Source organism: Carassius auratus, unplaced genomic scaffold (assembly GCF_003368295.1).
Source record: "Carassius auratus strain Wakin unplaced genomic scaffold, ASM336829v1 scaf_tig00028268, whole genome shotgun sequence".
Classification (NCBI taxonomy): domain Eukaryota; kingdom Metazoa; phylum Chordata; class Actinopteri; order Cypriniformes; family Cyprinidae; genus Carassius; species Carassius auratus.
The window spans coordinates 1-16,231 of record NW_020525678.1 but is presented as its reverse complement, the minus strand read 5'-3'; the positions used below and the strand labels follow the sequence as shown (position 1 = coordinate 16,231).

Here is a 16,231-nt window from a genome sequence, read left to right as displayed (position 1 = left end):
ACTGATAACCCTTCTTTACACTCTCTGGAAACCATTCTGTGGATTTACGCACAGGGCGTTTATTAGATAGCCTCCCACTAAATTAATAGCATTTTAATGGAACATACCATCATTATATTTTCATCACTTCTTTGATTTCCTTCTTAAGCACACTATCTATCTATCTATCTATCTATCTATCTATCTATCTATCTATCTATCTATCTATCTATCTATCTATCTATCTATCTATCTATCTATCTATATATCTATCTATCTATCTATCTGTCTATCTATTTTTTAAGCATGCACAAAAAGGCTAATTGAAATTCAGACACTTTAGATGAAGTTGATTGTCACATTGAAAATCTATATTTTTTTAGCAGTATTATTTATTGAAGCTTTAATGGAAAGCATCTGATTAAAATGTAGCCTGATATATTTCATACCATATATAAATATATAAAATCTAGAATGTTCTTTTTTATTATACTTTTTTTTAAATACTATATTTTATGATATATTACAGTACATTAAGTTATTTTATATATATATATATATATATATATATATATATATATATATATATATATATATATATATATATATATGGAATAAATACATCAATAACAAGTTCAATCATAATATTTATATTTATGAAAAAATTATTATAAAATAAATGTTAAAATATTTATCAAATGTTTCTTCATTAAATATTTTATCAATTAAATATTTATCAATAAATATATCTCATTATATTTATATACTTAATTGTATCTGTGCGTGCGTGTGCGTGAGTGCGTGCGTGCGTGTGTGTGTGTGTGTGTGTGTGTGGAATTTGTTCTCTGGTTGGTTTTACTGCCTGATTTTGGTTTGTTTTTTGCTACTTTGTCTTTTCGCCTCGTTTCCTTTGTGTTTATCATTTCAAACACAGCTGCATTAACTCTATTGCAGGGGTTTGCAGCACAGGGACCCTTAAGACTGATGCTCAGAGTAGAATTACAACAGAGCACACACATCTGCAGCCAACAATGGAGAGAAACATAATTGTGTCCTGTCATATTTAAATGCTCCTCGACTGCAGAAAAAGGACAAAATATATCCCTCTCTCTAGCTTTTCATTGGTCTTTTTTGCCCCTTCCTCGTCCTCTCTGTCTCTCTTTCACTTTCAGCAGAGATGCAGCTTTAGCCTCTAGACTAGTCAGAAACAGTCTGGCGTTTGAGGGAACAGGCATTGGCAGAATACAGAGGTGGGGGGGAGAAACACCTGGGTTTCCTCTGCTCCTTTTTAACCACTTCATGCAAATAAGGCCCGAGTTTCAAACTCATTCGGTTAGCACATAAACAACCTACAAAACAACAGACGGCTTCTCAACAAAACATTATTTAAGAATCTTAAACTGATCATCTTAAATTGTTCAGAATGATTCTTCTGTTATTTTTTATTTTATTTATTAATTTATTGTTAGATTTATTTTCAGACTTTTATTAATTGTATTTATTATTTTAATTTGCAGATAAATAAATTGTTCTTACATGTTATTTTATTTTATATTCGGATATGTTCTTCCCTGTTGTCTTGTTTTGTTTTATTTTATTTATGTTTTTATTTTAGTGTATTTATTTAACTTTTTAATTATTATAGTGTAAATTAACTATAATTATTGAATGCTTATATATATATATATATATATATATATATATATATATATATATATAATTCATTTTATTGTTTTATTCTTTTAATAGTGTATTCATGAATTTCATTTTAAATTTTTTATTATATTATAATTTTGCCATTTTACATTTTAAATGTTAGCTGTAAAAGCTTTTTGCCACTTCATTGGTACAAAAGGAGAGGACAGGAGTTGAAGGATAGAGGAAGAGAAAGTAGGATCAAGCTAAATTTGAGCTTATGTCTCCCAGATGAGCAACAGAGCTCACAGCCTTGTGTGCGAACCACTAAGCCACATCTCATGGCCTCTTGTCATGACTGTACTCTGAAATCTTTGCATATGAACCTAAATGAAAGGTCTGTTGTTGTTTGTTGCTCAGCTGGAGAGAATAATGTCTTGCCTCACATTCAATCAGAAGTATCCTCCACCTCTGAAGTCCTTTTGTGACTAAACATACAACCAAATCAACTCAGATTCTCACAGCCACGTACACAGAACAGACATATCTAGGGTTTTCATTTGAAGTGGGTTAAATGTGATCGCTGCAGGCTGAATGCACACCCCATCGCTAGCCTCTTTTGCATTATGCTCACTGGTGTGAAAACATACCCCGACAAAGTTGTTTCTGACCAGCTTTCATACATAGATGGCTTATGGGTTCTTTGGTTAACTTTTAGTATGTATTTAAAAAAAGAGAGAAAGTACGATTTGTATGTTTATATATATATATATATATATATATATATATTGTTGGTTTTTATATTACATATTTTACAATTGATTTGTTGAATGGTTGAACTTTGCAACAGTCTAAACTATTAATATATATTGTTTGCGGCTGGAATACAGTTCATAGATGCTTCATTAAACTAATATTCCAACCTGATCTCACGGCAATTCATTCATATTTTACGAGGTGCCTAATTCGTATCAATTTGTACGACCTCATTCGTACAAATTCATACAATTTGTGCTAAATCGTATCTATTCTACATGTTACACAATTTGTATGGATTTGTACGAATGACCTACACCTAACCCCGCCAGAATCGTACAAGTGAGGTTTTACAAATTCGAATTAGCCACCTCGTACAATACGTACGAAATGGTCATGAGATAATGCTGGATACTCCTATCGTTGCTATCGTTAACAGTGCCGTCTCATGAATTTAAAAGTCGTTTAAACCGTCAGCGTAAGGTTTAGCTCTTTGTTTTTTTTTTCTGTCTTTAACATTCGCATAAATTTGCAATCCTTACTTCCATTCAGATTTGACTAATTACATCAATACAGGAAAACTTAGATTATTGCCATTTCTATTTAGTTATGCAGGGTTGTTATATACAAATTATATAAATTTTCCAGTCTACTGTACAATTTTGTCTTTTGAGATGTTTTTGTTGACATGCCTAATGTTGGTTGAATTGTGTGTACGTGACGCACAGGCCTATCGCAGTCACACATACCTGAGCGTTCTCCTGTAAGGATTCTTCTCTACATTTCCCTCCCTGCTGGGTCTCCCAAGGGGGACAAAATCACATGGTTTACCCTGCAATCATTCCTTACACTAACCGGTAAGATAAATCTATAGGGTTTTTATGCTTTTGATTTATTCTTTAGAGTAAACAGTTGCTTGAGTTCTTTTGTTTTGCTTCTTTTCACATTATATCCATTATGGTGTTTTGAACATAACATTTGCCCAATTGTTTCTCGAATACATGCCGATAGCGTTTATACAGCTGTGAATGACCTTAGTTATCTATGGAACCCCACTATTTAGTTTTTCATTCCTTTATGAAAATATTTTACTCAAATTGTAACATTATTAACCTGCAGATTATTTTAAAGTGAACAGGCTTATGGAAATATCACAAAAATCACATATATGAGTTTCAAAGTGTCGAATGGAAATGTTATATTTTAAATGCAGTCATGTCTATGGAGATGAAGCTGAAATGGCCTTTTAAGATATATTTTTCCATTTTATTTTTATTTTAATATTAATTATTATTCTTTTGATTGTTTTTTTGTTTGAGGACATTCTACTTGAGATTACACATTCAAAAATAGCAAATAAGTTAATCATTATTAAAAAAGGATGTACGAGATTGGATGAAATTAAATCGTTGATTGATACAAATACTGATGACTGTAATTATGCTACATTAATGTTAGTTATGTTTAAAAAGTGCCCTTCAGTGAAAAGCATGGATTGAATATTCAGAGAGTTATAAAATGAAATTAATTTTATTATAGAAATTGTTCTGAGAGACTTCTAGGGAAGACAAATACTTACATTTTGACATAAACAAAACTGAATTATACCGAAGACACAATCTACCGTTTTAAACTAGCAAACATTTTCCTTCTCCAGTTCAGCAGTCACCATGATCAACAAGTAGCTTACTCTTGTCTGCAAGCTTTGGAAGACAAATTTTGGATTGGCTTCCTTTAAATTTGCTTTTTTTGTTGTTTTGAAATGATACAGATATCATTTGTTTCTACATGTCCACATCTGAAACGGAAATGGGGAGTTCTTGATATCAGCTGATGAAGAAAAAAGAATGAAGAATAAGCCTGCACGAATGATCTTCCTCTTCACCGATGTAAGACCAACTTGGTTTGACAGTCCATCCACGGTTGTTCAATTTTGTTTTTCCTTTTTGTTTGTTGTTTTTTGTCTTAAGATACAATTGGCCATTACATGTACAAAAACATCAAAATGACTTAGGTTGGAAACTGAAAAGCAGAGATTTTTTTTCTTTTTCCATTTTACGATATAACACCGGGCACTTTACAGAAGTCTGTTCTCTTTTATTCTTCAAGTCTTTGTGTCAAAGAATGATAGAGAAGTGGCACAATCCCCGTACAAAAAGGTCCTTTAGAGTCTCCTCCTTTCCTTCCATAGTAGAATACTGCTGAACAGCCCTGCCTTGAAGCCGAAAGACATCAGGAGTTGGAGAAGCTCCTCGCTCTTTTTTCCTCTTTTTCTTTTTTGTCCTCGTATGACTTTTTCTCACTGTAATCTGGGCCAGTACTGCGACATGTCTGGCTCACTGCCTGGTACTTGGACTGGTACAGAAACTCCAGGCGAGATTAGACCTAGCACAGAGGTGGGAATGCAGAAATATTTAGGCTTGTCATTCAGAGCATGTATAAAAATGAATAAAATAAACGTATATACAGTGTATATATATACTGTAATTATGAAAGACATTTTAAATAAAAATAAATGTTAAATAAATCAATTAAAATATAAATACATTTCAGATAAAAAGTTGTCACATGTGACTTCAGAGTTAATAATTTTAATGAAACTAAAATATAAAAGAAACATTTCATAAAATAATACATTTTATATACTTTTTTAAATATATTGTTATAAAAGATAAAAAATAAATTCAATATTAAGATATATTTAATAAAAAAAATTAATACATTTCAAAAAACACTGAAGCTTATTGTTGGCCACGTTTGACTTTAGAGCATTATATATATATATATATATATATATATATATATATATATATATATATATATATATATATATATATATATATATATATATATATATATATATATATATAATGCTCTAAAGTCAAACACATATATATATATATATATATATATATATATATATATATATATATATATATATATATATATATATATATATATATATATGTGTGTGTGTGTATGTGTGTGTGTGTGTGTGTATAAATAATACAAAATAATATTTGTTTTCATTTTTATTACAAAATGTTGTGTAAAAATATTTATTAAAATGTTTAATAAAATAACATAAATTTTTCTTTTATTTTTAGTATAGGAATAAACTCTTACCCGTTGAGGCTGTGCCTGAGGGGGCCATTGATTGGCTGTTCATATGTGCTTGCATGTGCGGTGGGGTGTATGTGTCATAGCTCCGCCCATTCACCGTAGGACTAGTGGGCAACATGCAGGAGTAGGATGAGGTCTGGCTGGGCTGTGGAGGGGGTAAAAATGGCAGACCTGTCAGCAACACAGCCTTAAATAGAAACATCTCTACAGACCTGTATGCTGTAGTTGCATAAGGTTTTACAGTGCTCGGAAATTTCAAATTAATAATCCTATGAAACACTAAGACAAGCGTATGAAGAGTATATTACAGTGTGAGGCACTAAACTGACAAATGTGGACATACTTGCATAGGAAGGTTGTTGGCCATGGTGAAACTTGGCATTGGTGGCAGGGCGCTGTATGTGTTTGTGAGGGCTGTGTCTGATCTTCCCAACATAGAGCCTGATGTGAAGGATACTGTAAAAAAAAAAAAGAATGTCCAAACATTATTTTTTGTATATTTTCAGTAGTATTTTCTTATGGCTCTTGTAAAGGAACAATGTGTACATTTTAGAGGCGTTACCTGGCGTTGTGGGCTGAGGGATTGGCTGATAAACACTAGTGCTGAAGCTGCTACTGATGGGTATGTGACTCGAAGAGTTTGTGGCTTGTCTTCTTTGATTTCTTAACTTTTCCTCCCTCCTCCATTTAGCTCTTCTGTTCGAAAACCATACCTGGATGGACATACTTTAATTAGTTATCAAAGACATTTTAAAACAATGTTTGAACAATCAGTATCAAGCAGGATGAAGAAGAAGTGGGAAACTTTTGTATGAAATATATTCCCCTTTAGATTCTCAGCTATTTAAAACTCCATAAAATCAATTGACGGCAGTTTTCATATCCTTGCAGGTGCATTTCCAAGTTCTTTTTCATTTTTTTTTGCAGGACCAAGCCGATCTCAAGGCAATTCATACGAATTCATACGACCACACTCGTACAAATTCATACGGTTTTTGCCAAATCGTATGTATTTTACGAGTTGCACAATTCGCATGAATTCGTACGAATGACCTAAACCTAACCGTCACTGGGGTTTAGACAAATCGTATAAGATGGTATGAGTGAGGTCATACAAATTCGTATGAGTGATGAGTGATTTCCTTTTCTTTTTTGCTGTGAGTCAAGCAGCCAATGAAAATTGCAAGAAAAACTATGACAAATTATTATGAAACGTACCCATTTTTATCTCTGTTTATCCGATTTTAGTGTTTTCGCTCACCTGTATTCTTGCCTCTGGTAAATCTATTTTTGCAGCTAGTCTCTCTCGTGCGAAAACGTCAGGATAGTGCGTTCTCTCAAACTCTGGTGGAAACATTATCAAATAAGTCATGAGTTTAAAAAAAAACATTTTCTGTGCAGTTACACAAGGGAAATGCTTAAATGTCATGCAGAGCATGCAGTAATTTAAGTATAAAAGTTTATAAAAATGTAACTGTTTTGTTGTAGCTAGTCTATAGATGCTTTAATATCAGTGCTAATCTTCATGTTTACCTTTTTCAAGTGCTTCTATTTGTTCTTGTGTGAAAGATGTGCGGTTTCTTTGGAGTTTTCTTTTTAGCTGAAGCCTCATTTGGGTCTCATCTGAATCCTCTCCATTGGAGCTTATTGAGTTTGTGTTCTCACCGCCTCCATCTGACTGCTGGCAGCCGTCTGGAAAGGAAATATGAAATGTAAGTTTGTGCGGTTTATTCACACTTCTCATTCTCTGTTTGGACTCTTAGCTGTAATTAAGGTATATTATGGTTTTGCCTGTCATATTTAGGTTGTAAGAATTTAGTAAAAAATTACTGGAGCATTTTGTAGGCTATTGCCATCTACGATGTTTATACATTTAGAGCACGCTCACTTAGATCTTTCAGTATCAAGTCACAAAGGCTGACGAGCTTGATGGCTTTACAGAAATGTGGTAAAATGTCCCAGAAAACCTTTTCAGATCCTCTGAAATGTTTTTTTAAAAACCAAACACCCTCTCCCTCCTTTTCATTCCCGAGTTCTTCAATTAGCCTATGGCCACCATATGGGCATTTGCAGAGCTATTGAGGTGACCACCAATACTTGAATAGGAGAGGGATGCTTTCACAGCCACACAATGCGGGAGAGTAAGGGTAACTCTTAAATACTCGCTGGGAGGACGGATGGCAAACTTTCGTGGGTTGAATTTTGAGGACACAATTGGATGAGGCGACAAAAGGATTCTCTCCAGCAGTCATTGTAGCACGAGGATTCCAGTCAACAGACTTCTCAGCTCGGTGTGTTAACCTTTATGCTCTACTGTCATTAATCACTGTCCCTAGGGCCGGCCCATTCAACCTCAGTTAGGATTTATACCTTCTTATAGGCGCAGAAAGAAAAAGAGATGGCCACCATGAATGAGACATCTAAATACGAAGGCTCTTGTTTGTCACAGACCAGCTCCGAGTCGATAAGCTTTAAACCTGCTGTGTTGTTGGGCACCAGTGCATAATCATCCTTTTTCATCTCACCAGATACATTTGAGATTAAAAAGTTTTATTTGAAGTTTGAAAAGTCTAGCAAGTGGATATTTTGAGTGTTGTGAGGTAATAATGAAACCCCAAACAGTTTGGACTTTGAAACTGGTTGTGGTGTAAATAGTCACATGACCATCCAGATGACCCTTTAAAAGATTATTTTGGTCCTATAGAAGGCAACCTGTCAACCTCTCATATACATATACAACCTGTCATAATTTGGAATATATAATATTAAAAAGGTATATTATGAATGTATTAAATAACGCTCATAGCACCTGTAAACATCACATTTGTGTCCAGTTGGAAAACACAGAGCCTGTTTTACAATAGGTAACTTATTGAGCCCAATTAAAAATAATAATATTAATAAACATATATTATATGTTATATATTAGAGAGAGAGGGGGAGATCTTTTTTATATATATAAATAGGCTAAATCCACTAAAATTGTATAAAGAATACTATTTTGTGTCACAAAATGTAGTTTTAAGGGTTTTTAGGCAATGATGTATTTGTTATACTTCAAATATGCAGTTTGCTAAAAAAGATAAGGCTTATTTGAATATTTGCTTCAACGTTTTCAGAGATATGAGCTCCAGGGCATCAGCGGCCGTTCATCGCTCATGAACCCGCTGAGAGCAGCCTCGTCTCGGCCAGTTCTTCTGTATTTTGACTAAGTGATTAAACATGAGATATAATTCGTTTTGGGTAAATCTAACGGCAGTCTTTGGTCTCATTTATCTATTATTTGTTCCAGAGCAAATAATTTTTGCTGAAGGCAAAATCTCATCACATTATATTTTATATAGCCTAACTATACTGTATATCACAGCGCAACCTATGTTGCTTTTGACTGAATTGCCTAGCAATGTTTATGATGAGTGTTGTTGTTTATTAAATATTGTTATTCAATAAATAGTATTTAATATAAATAACATCAGTATTTAGTTTTGGGTGTGTTCCTGATGGTGATTTTAGTTAGCCTACATTGTTCTGCCATGAGATGGTGACAAGAGACTGTTTTTATGACTCAGCAGTAAGGACTTTTATATTGAAAGAGACTAAAACAAGGTTGTAAACAAAGTTAATTTTACTTTTTCAAAAACACCTTGTAAGACTCAGGCAACAAAGACAATGAGCAGCGCTGTCATCGGAACTCGGACAAATATATCGCTTTCCTAAGAGGACAATCAAAGTAATGTTTTATTGTGAATACGAGACTGAACTGAAGATTGAATGCTGTATCAGATGCAGGTAATCACACTGGCTCAGTCCATCTCTCTTATAATATTCTACTCTACATCGCTACTAGTTCTAAAGTGGACATTTTTTAATTAGTTATGGAGGCTTGGGCTCAGAAAACTTTACTTGAGATTTAACCCAGGAAACAAAAGAGGGTTTTTAAAGACTCAATAGGCTAGTTGTTTCATATGTAGGCTATTTACACACTTGTGTCGTCCAACTATTGTATAAATGCAAAATCATATATTGCTCATATATATGTTAGCTTACTGTTTAATTTTTAAATTGGGACTTATCGAGCAAATTATCTGTTTTGTTGTTGTTTTGTTTTTTGGCTCCATACAGGTTAGGCTACAGCTGATCCAGAATAAAACGCATGATAGGTAAAAATTTATAGCCTGGTGCACTGTAAGTCGCTTTGGATAAAAGCGTCTGCTAAATGCATACATTTAATTTTAATTTAATAATTTAATTAGAAACTAAAATGGAGCTAATAACATGCACATAAAATGCTGGGTTGTTTCAACCCAAGATTGGGTCAAATATGGACTAACCCAACCACTGGGTTACATTTTTAATTAAGTTTTTAACCCAAACATTGGATTAGTCCATATTTGACTCAAAGTTGGATTGAAACAACCCAAGCATTTTTTAGAGTGAACTGGAAAAAGTACTGTCCAAAATTACTTTTTAGTAATATTATGTAAATTTGACATGGTTACTCAACTACTCATTGGCATAGTGTGAAATATTAGACTAGAAAGTGATCCTCAAATCTGGCTCGCGAGATCCAGTTTCCTGCAGAGTTTAGTTCCGACTCTAATTAAACAAACCTGCCTGTGATTTTCTAATGATCCTGAAGACACTGATTAGCAAACTCATGCGTGTTTGATTAGGGTTAGAGCTAAACTTCGCAGGAAAGTGGATCTTGCAAGCCAGATTTGAGGATCACTGGACTAGATATTAATAGTCTAACTTTTATTTCTTCCTTCAAGTTTCTTTATTTTTCAAAGACAGTGCATTTCTATGTTCTAAGAAAGTTTTAAAAGGTCTTTGTGTTTAGTATCCCCACTTTTCAAGAGCTAATCCGAATGTGTGGCCTGTTCTCAAAAGCCTGACCAACTGTCGCCAGATTTCGGATTTGTTTTCTCTGACAAAGGCGGTGGGAAATAAAGTCGTTCCTTATTTGGGCGTTGTCGTAACCGGTGAGGCGGAAGGCAAGCAAAAAGGTAGCAAAACAACCGCGGCATCTTTCAGCTGTGGAGGCCTTGATGAGGACCTTTGGAAAAGGGAAAGTGTCCAAATCCTTTAGACGGCTTTAGCACCCCGAGCCTCTGGCGGAGGGAGGGGCTACTACGAGTCCTCTGAATGAGTTGTCTCCTTTAGCGTCCTGTCAGCCCAGATGAATCCGCTATTTTATTCAGTGTTGCGTGACATTCATCAGATGGCGACCATATTTGTCTCACCCTGCCTAATATCCTACTTTGGGAGCGAACTTCTAAACGATAGTGAATGAAAATTCTATATGCCTAAATAGGTTTGCTAATATATATATATATATATATATATATATATATATATATATATATATATATATATATATATATATATATATATATATATATATTGTTTTTTCTTTCTTTTATATTTGTTGAGACAAATCAAAAATGAGATGCTTAAGAGTAACGGCAATTAATTCACAAGTATTAAATAAGCACTTTATTATACGTTTTCTCCTCAAACATGGTGCGTACGATGCCGCTTGTCAATAAATTATTAAATATATATAGGCAACATGGCATGCGAACTCAAATTAATCCATATATGCGTATTATGCACTGCACTTTAAGTAGCCTATAGTTAAATGTGTCTAAATCTATTCATAAAAACATGCTGAATATTATATAATGTGATTAGCTCAGTTATGGGCTACTCCTCTTTGCATAAAACACGTTTGTTTATTTGTTTGCTGTAAACCAGTCAATGATTTGACAGGCCGATATTATATACAGACATTAATTCTCTATGTGTCATATATTTGTATATGTCTGTCACTTTAGCTGTGTAGCTAGCGCCTTGACAAGTCTAATTGTCAGACGTTGCCATATCATGTCCAGCGTGTCTCCGGTGGAACATTTCCACAGCTGTCTCCTCCAACTAAACGCGTATTTCTGTCGCCTTAATGAGAAACAAAACGTTTTCTAATGAGCTATTACATAGCGACAGAGCTGTTCCCATAACACATGTTTCTGTGTGACAGAAACATATTTTGTTCGGGGAATCCTTGTTTATTTCTATGCCGCGTTCTTAAAGAACTGTAAAGGTGGACTGCAACTCACATTATTATTCTTAATTTTTATTTCATTATTAGAGTCACTGCATATAATTTAGCCTATAGCTAATTCAAGCGTCATTCAATTATTGATAGGCTGTTATAACAGTAAATTAAGCTCCGTGAAGCATGCATATAATTTAATTGGCTATTTAATATTTTAATATTTTATTTAATTCTATCGTAATACTTAAAAGTACATTGAATAAAAAATGTATTATTCTGGGAATTGTTTTATCTCTTTATATTTTAATTAATTACAATTTACTCCAGGTTGCAAAATAACATATTTAGGTAATACAATGCCCTTTTCATAATTAAAATAGCCATACCTTGATTGGGCTGTCCTGGCACCGAGGTTCCGGGGTACCAGCCCGGCCGGGTCCCCCACGTGCCGGTCTGACCGTTCAGCATCCTCAGCTTTTCATACATGCCATCTGCTCCCATCTGTTGCTTTTCGCTAGCCAGGTTGCGCAGTACTCTGTTTATCGATGACACCTGAAAGACGAACCCAAAGATGCCGCACATTAATTAAAGAGCGCATCCGCGATGTGGCATGTTGTCTTTTGGAACGATTGGCCCCATTTCTGCACAGGCCTACATGCCAGAGCATTACATCGCATTGCATTCTACTTTGTATAGTGAAGATTAACAGCAGCGTCCGGGGAAGGCCGGTGTTGGGGAATGTTCAAGGTCATTAGTGCATGCTTTTAAACAATGCATTACGCATTAACTTCTCTGAATGAACTTACACTGGGTATATTATCGTTTGTGCAGACCCCTCTGATAGCAGCCTGTCTCGGATTTCCCACGCGAAGATTGACGGACACTCCCTCTTGTACTGGGCGATTTTGCCGACACCTCGGGGGTCGCTACTCTTGGTTTACTTCCTCCGATCGCCCTGGGTCTGATGGAGCCCGTTTCATAGTATCTACCCAAGATTTTACTCACGCAGCCGTTCGACACCTAGACAGAAAACAAAAGAAACAATTCACATACATTATTTAAAACTAGTGTGAAATGTTAAGTGTGTGCTGGAAGCAATGATAAGCTTACGTTTTCATTGTCCAGCACTTGGACTTTTGCATCAGCATGGGTCTATAACACAAGAGATACCTTTAACACGAAAAATATGTCTTCAGTGGTACGAGAAATTATGCACTCTTTAAAATGCATTTCGGGTCGCCAATTTTTAAAAAAATTGCCAAATGGGGGAAAAAATTGAAGTGCTTCGATCCATTCCTCAAGGACCACCGTTTATGCATTCCAAAATGAAATCTGAAATGAATTCTCGTTGGTCGCTGGCATTAATAATGCAAGGAAAATAATATTATTGATTAAAAAAAAAACAGCTGGGAAAATGACGTTTGAAACAGCACAACATGTGAAATAAAACCAAAATATTTCCATTTTTGGTGAAGAGTTCACATGGACGGAAAAGATGCATTCTCATCACCTGCAGAATCCGGGATATGTCACACGGCCGCGCGCCACTGTGAGCGAGTTCAACTATTTTCTGTCTCGTGGAGTCTGGCAACGGTCTGCCGTTGACGAACACACCGCCGAGCTGGTTCACTCCACTGTGACCTTAAAAAAGAAGGTAAGATCCCGTTGTAAAACACCAAGCATTTAACGCACCAGCCTCAAAATACTCACTCCATTAAAACAGAATCCAATCACAGCTGTTTTCAACAGAAGCTTTCAGGTCGCGATTGTCTAAAATGAGTCAAGCATTACAAAGAGCATTGTCAACAAATCCCATGTTCGGAGTAAATCGCTTTTAAATCAGCATAGCCGGTTATTATGCTGTTCCATATGTTTTGGACAGTTCTCCAGATGTGCTCATAATACCATAATCTCCTAATGCACAATTGTAATATAATTAACACATGCAGAACATTGATTAAGCGTCAGCGCTCTCTATGATCTGGAGCAAAACATCTCCAACCCACTGAGCTGAGATTTGCGCATCTTTGCAAAGCCTTAAACGGATCAGATGGCGTAATGCTATTTGTGGCATTATAATAAAACTTCTTAAAACGCTGCCATGTTTAAAACCATAGTCTCAACATTAAATAAAATAACTTTAACAATAAAAGAAAAAAAAAGAAAAAAAAACAACCAAAGCACAGCATTTCCTAACTAAGCAACTGGCTTATGTTACTTTGTATGTGGAAAAGCCCGTAAAAGCAGACCAAAGGCACCAAACCTGAAGCCAAAACGGAAAAAGCAGCCTTCCCAGTTTTGCTTTACTTCTCAGCTCCCTTCCCTCCGAAGGCCTCGCGTTAAATTGAGTCCAAAGAGCACAAGCTCCTTTGCATAAATAAGCTCCAAATATAGAAGAGGGGGAAATATGATGAGCCTGCCTGACATTTGTCTTTAAAATAAAGCTAGCTGCATGTCAAGTTTGAGCTTAATTTCTGAAATAGGCGGAAGTCGCCCTGGATCATGCATGGAAGGCTAATTGAAAAGATCAGTTGGAGCACTTGTGGCAGGAATGTCACTTTATGACAATAGCTCTGCTTTTGAAAATCGCATCGTCACGACAAATAGTAGCATGATAAAACGACCCTTTCTGTCTGCATTTGATATCACTCAGACTAAATTGGACTCTACTCATTTCCCTTTAAGGGAAGCTTAATTTTAAGGTAGCCAGGGGCTGTGCGCGTGTACGTTCACGGGGGCGCGCCTCGCCCTTAATATATTAAAAGTGACATTTTTTTTTTACCAAGTGACAAACCTCCATTTGCCTATATTTACGCACTGGGAGCGAGTCTGCGGGATGCTGTTTTATTCTGTAGGTTTATGCATAATAAATCTGCAGAGCGAAATATAAATCTGAATTATGCATGAATGTTTATTTTTATTGTGCACACTGAAGGTTTATTCTACCCGAGAATTATTTCTGATAATATTTCTAGCACTCTTAACATAAATGCGGAAAAAAAATACATATCTGTTCAATAAGGAATTAGTCAATCCGTTGTTGATGTTTGTGTGTGTGTGTTTCCTGCTACGTAATAGACACAATTAGATTTATTGGCTTTGAAATCCAATGCCTTATGGCTTTAAAATACAGCCACTTGATTTGAGCTCGCCAACACGCAGATTAGGATATAAAATCAAACTTTCACTTGAAAGGTTAAATCTTAATCGTTCTTTAATTCCCCACGGGGAACGGTGTGTGTCTCGCGCAGTGGCAATCATTGCGCGTGCGGTACTCTGTTTCTAATCAATTAATACAGAAGACATATGGTGTCAGTTTGGACGCTCCACACTATATACACAAGAGTTATTAGCACAAAGCTTGGATTGTCGCCTGTGACCTTTAAACCAACCAAAGGCCTAACCCGAATATATATTTTTAGTAATACACGCGAGACATCACACAACATTTGTGTACAATAACACCATTTATCCATAAGAAGAAAAAAAAAATCAAAATAAAATTTTTAGGAGAAACTTATTTTCATACATATTATTTTAGGATGTTTTATCTTTAGTTCTTTTTAATAATAATGTTTTTAAATGTGGGAATATGAATTTTATATATATGTCTCTAGTGTAATGTGCCCCATTTCCACTGACCTAGATTTAAATGCTCCTTTGAAACTCCAAAGTGTTTCACATACAAAAATAATCAATGGACGTCTACGTTAGTGACTAACACAGTACACCAGTCGTTAGTATGACGACAGAGCAAACACTGGCACTTACAACAATAAAAACATTAGAAATGATGATGGCATTCAACACACCTTCGTTACAGATGTCATACACCTCTTGTCCAGCATTAAGAGAGAAAATATGTCTCATTTATTTTAATCATAACTTACTCAGTACTTTCCACAAATTACTAAAAGTATATGTTTTGCAAGTTGGCCTTCACACATCTCAAAGACACAGACACATCCGCGCATGTAATTTATTCATGCTCTAGGACACTCAACGTTGCATCAAAGCTCGGTCTATTATTTCACTCTCGCGGTGTTTCATAAACATGACAGACATTCCATCCAAATCATGCAATGTCAATTTCGTTTCTGCTAATGGACTAGGTGGATTGGCCGCCGATGCTAACATTAATTCAGCAATTATTTAAAAGCAAGTCAAGCAGAAACATCCTCTCTCTCTCCCTCTCTCTCTCTAACACACACATACACACACAATTATGCAAAGAGCATATGGGTAAGACATTCTAAGTAGGTTGTGTAGCTATGCAGGGTTCCATGTGAGTTTTTTTTCGCAATTTAAGGAATTTCTCACTGGGAATGCAATTTTTGCTCTCTCAAATGTAGCCTTACGAATTTTAAATAATGAACTACGATGTTCCATAAAATGTAAACTTGTTAAAGTCAGGCTTAAGCGAGTTTAGCTTACTATAGTATTCAGCTACTTTTGAGGGAGCTGTATGAATGACAGGCAAAAAAAAATTGGCAGCACCCCTGACTTACAGTGTAAACTGCCTTCACCCAAAACAAATGCTTTTCTGGCTAGACGCCCCTCACGTTTTTCTTGTGTGTGTGTGTGTGTGTGTGTGTATACAAAAACGCATTTCAGAAAAAGAAAAGAACTCCACTTACTGTTTTGCATCATGGACGCGACGCCAGACTCCCACGTGGCCCGGTA

At 35.3% G+C, this 16,231-nt stretch overlaps 1 pseudogene; it reads right to left on the bottom strand.

Moving 5' to 3' along the window:
• Positions 1-3,881: 3,881 nt before the first annotated feature.
• LOC113079487 (paired box protein Pax-6-like) lies at positions 3,882-16,223 on the bottom strand (annotated as a pseudogene).
• Between the last annotated feature and the right edge of the window lie 8 nt (positions 16,224-16,231).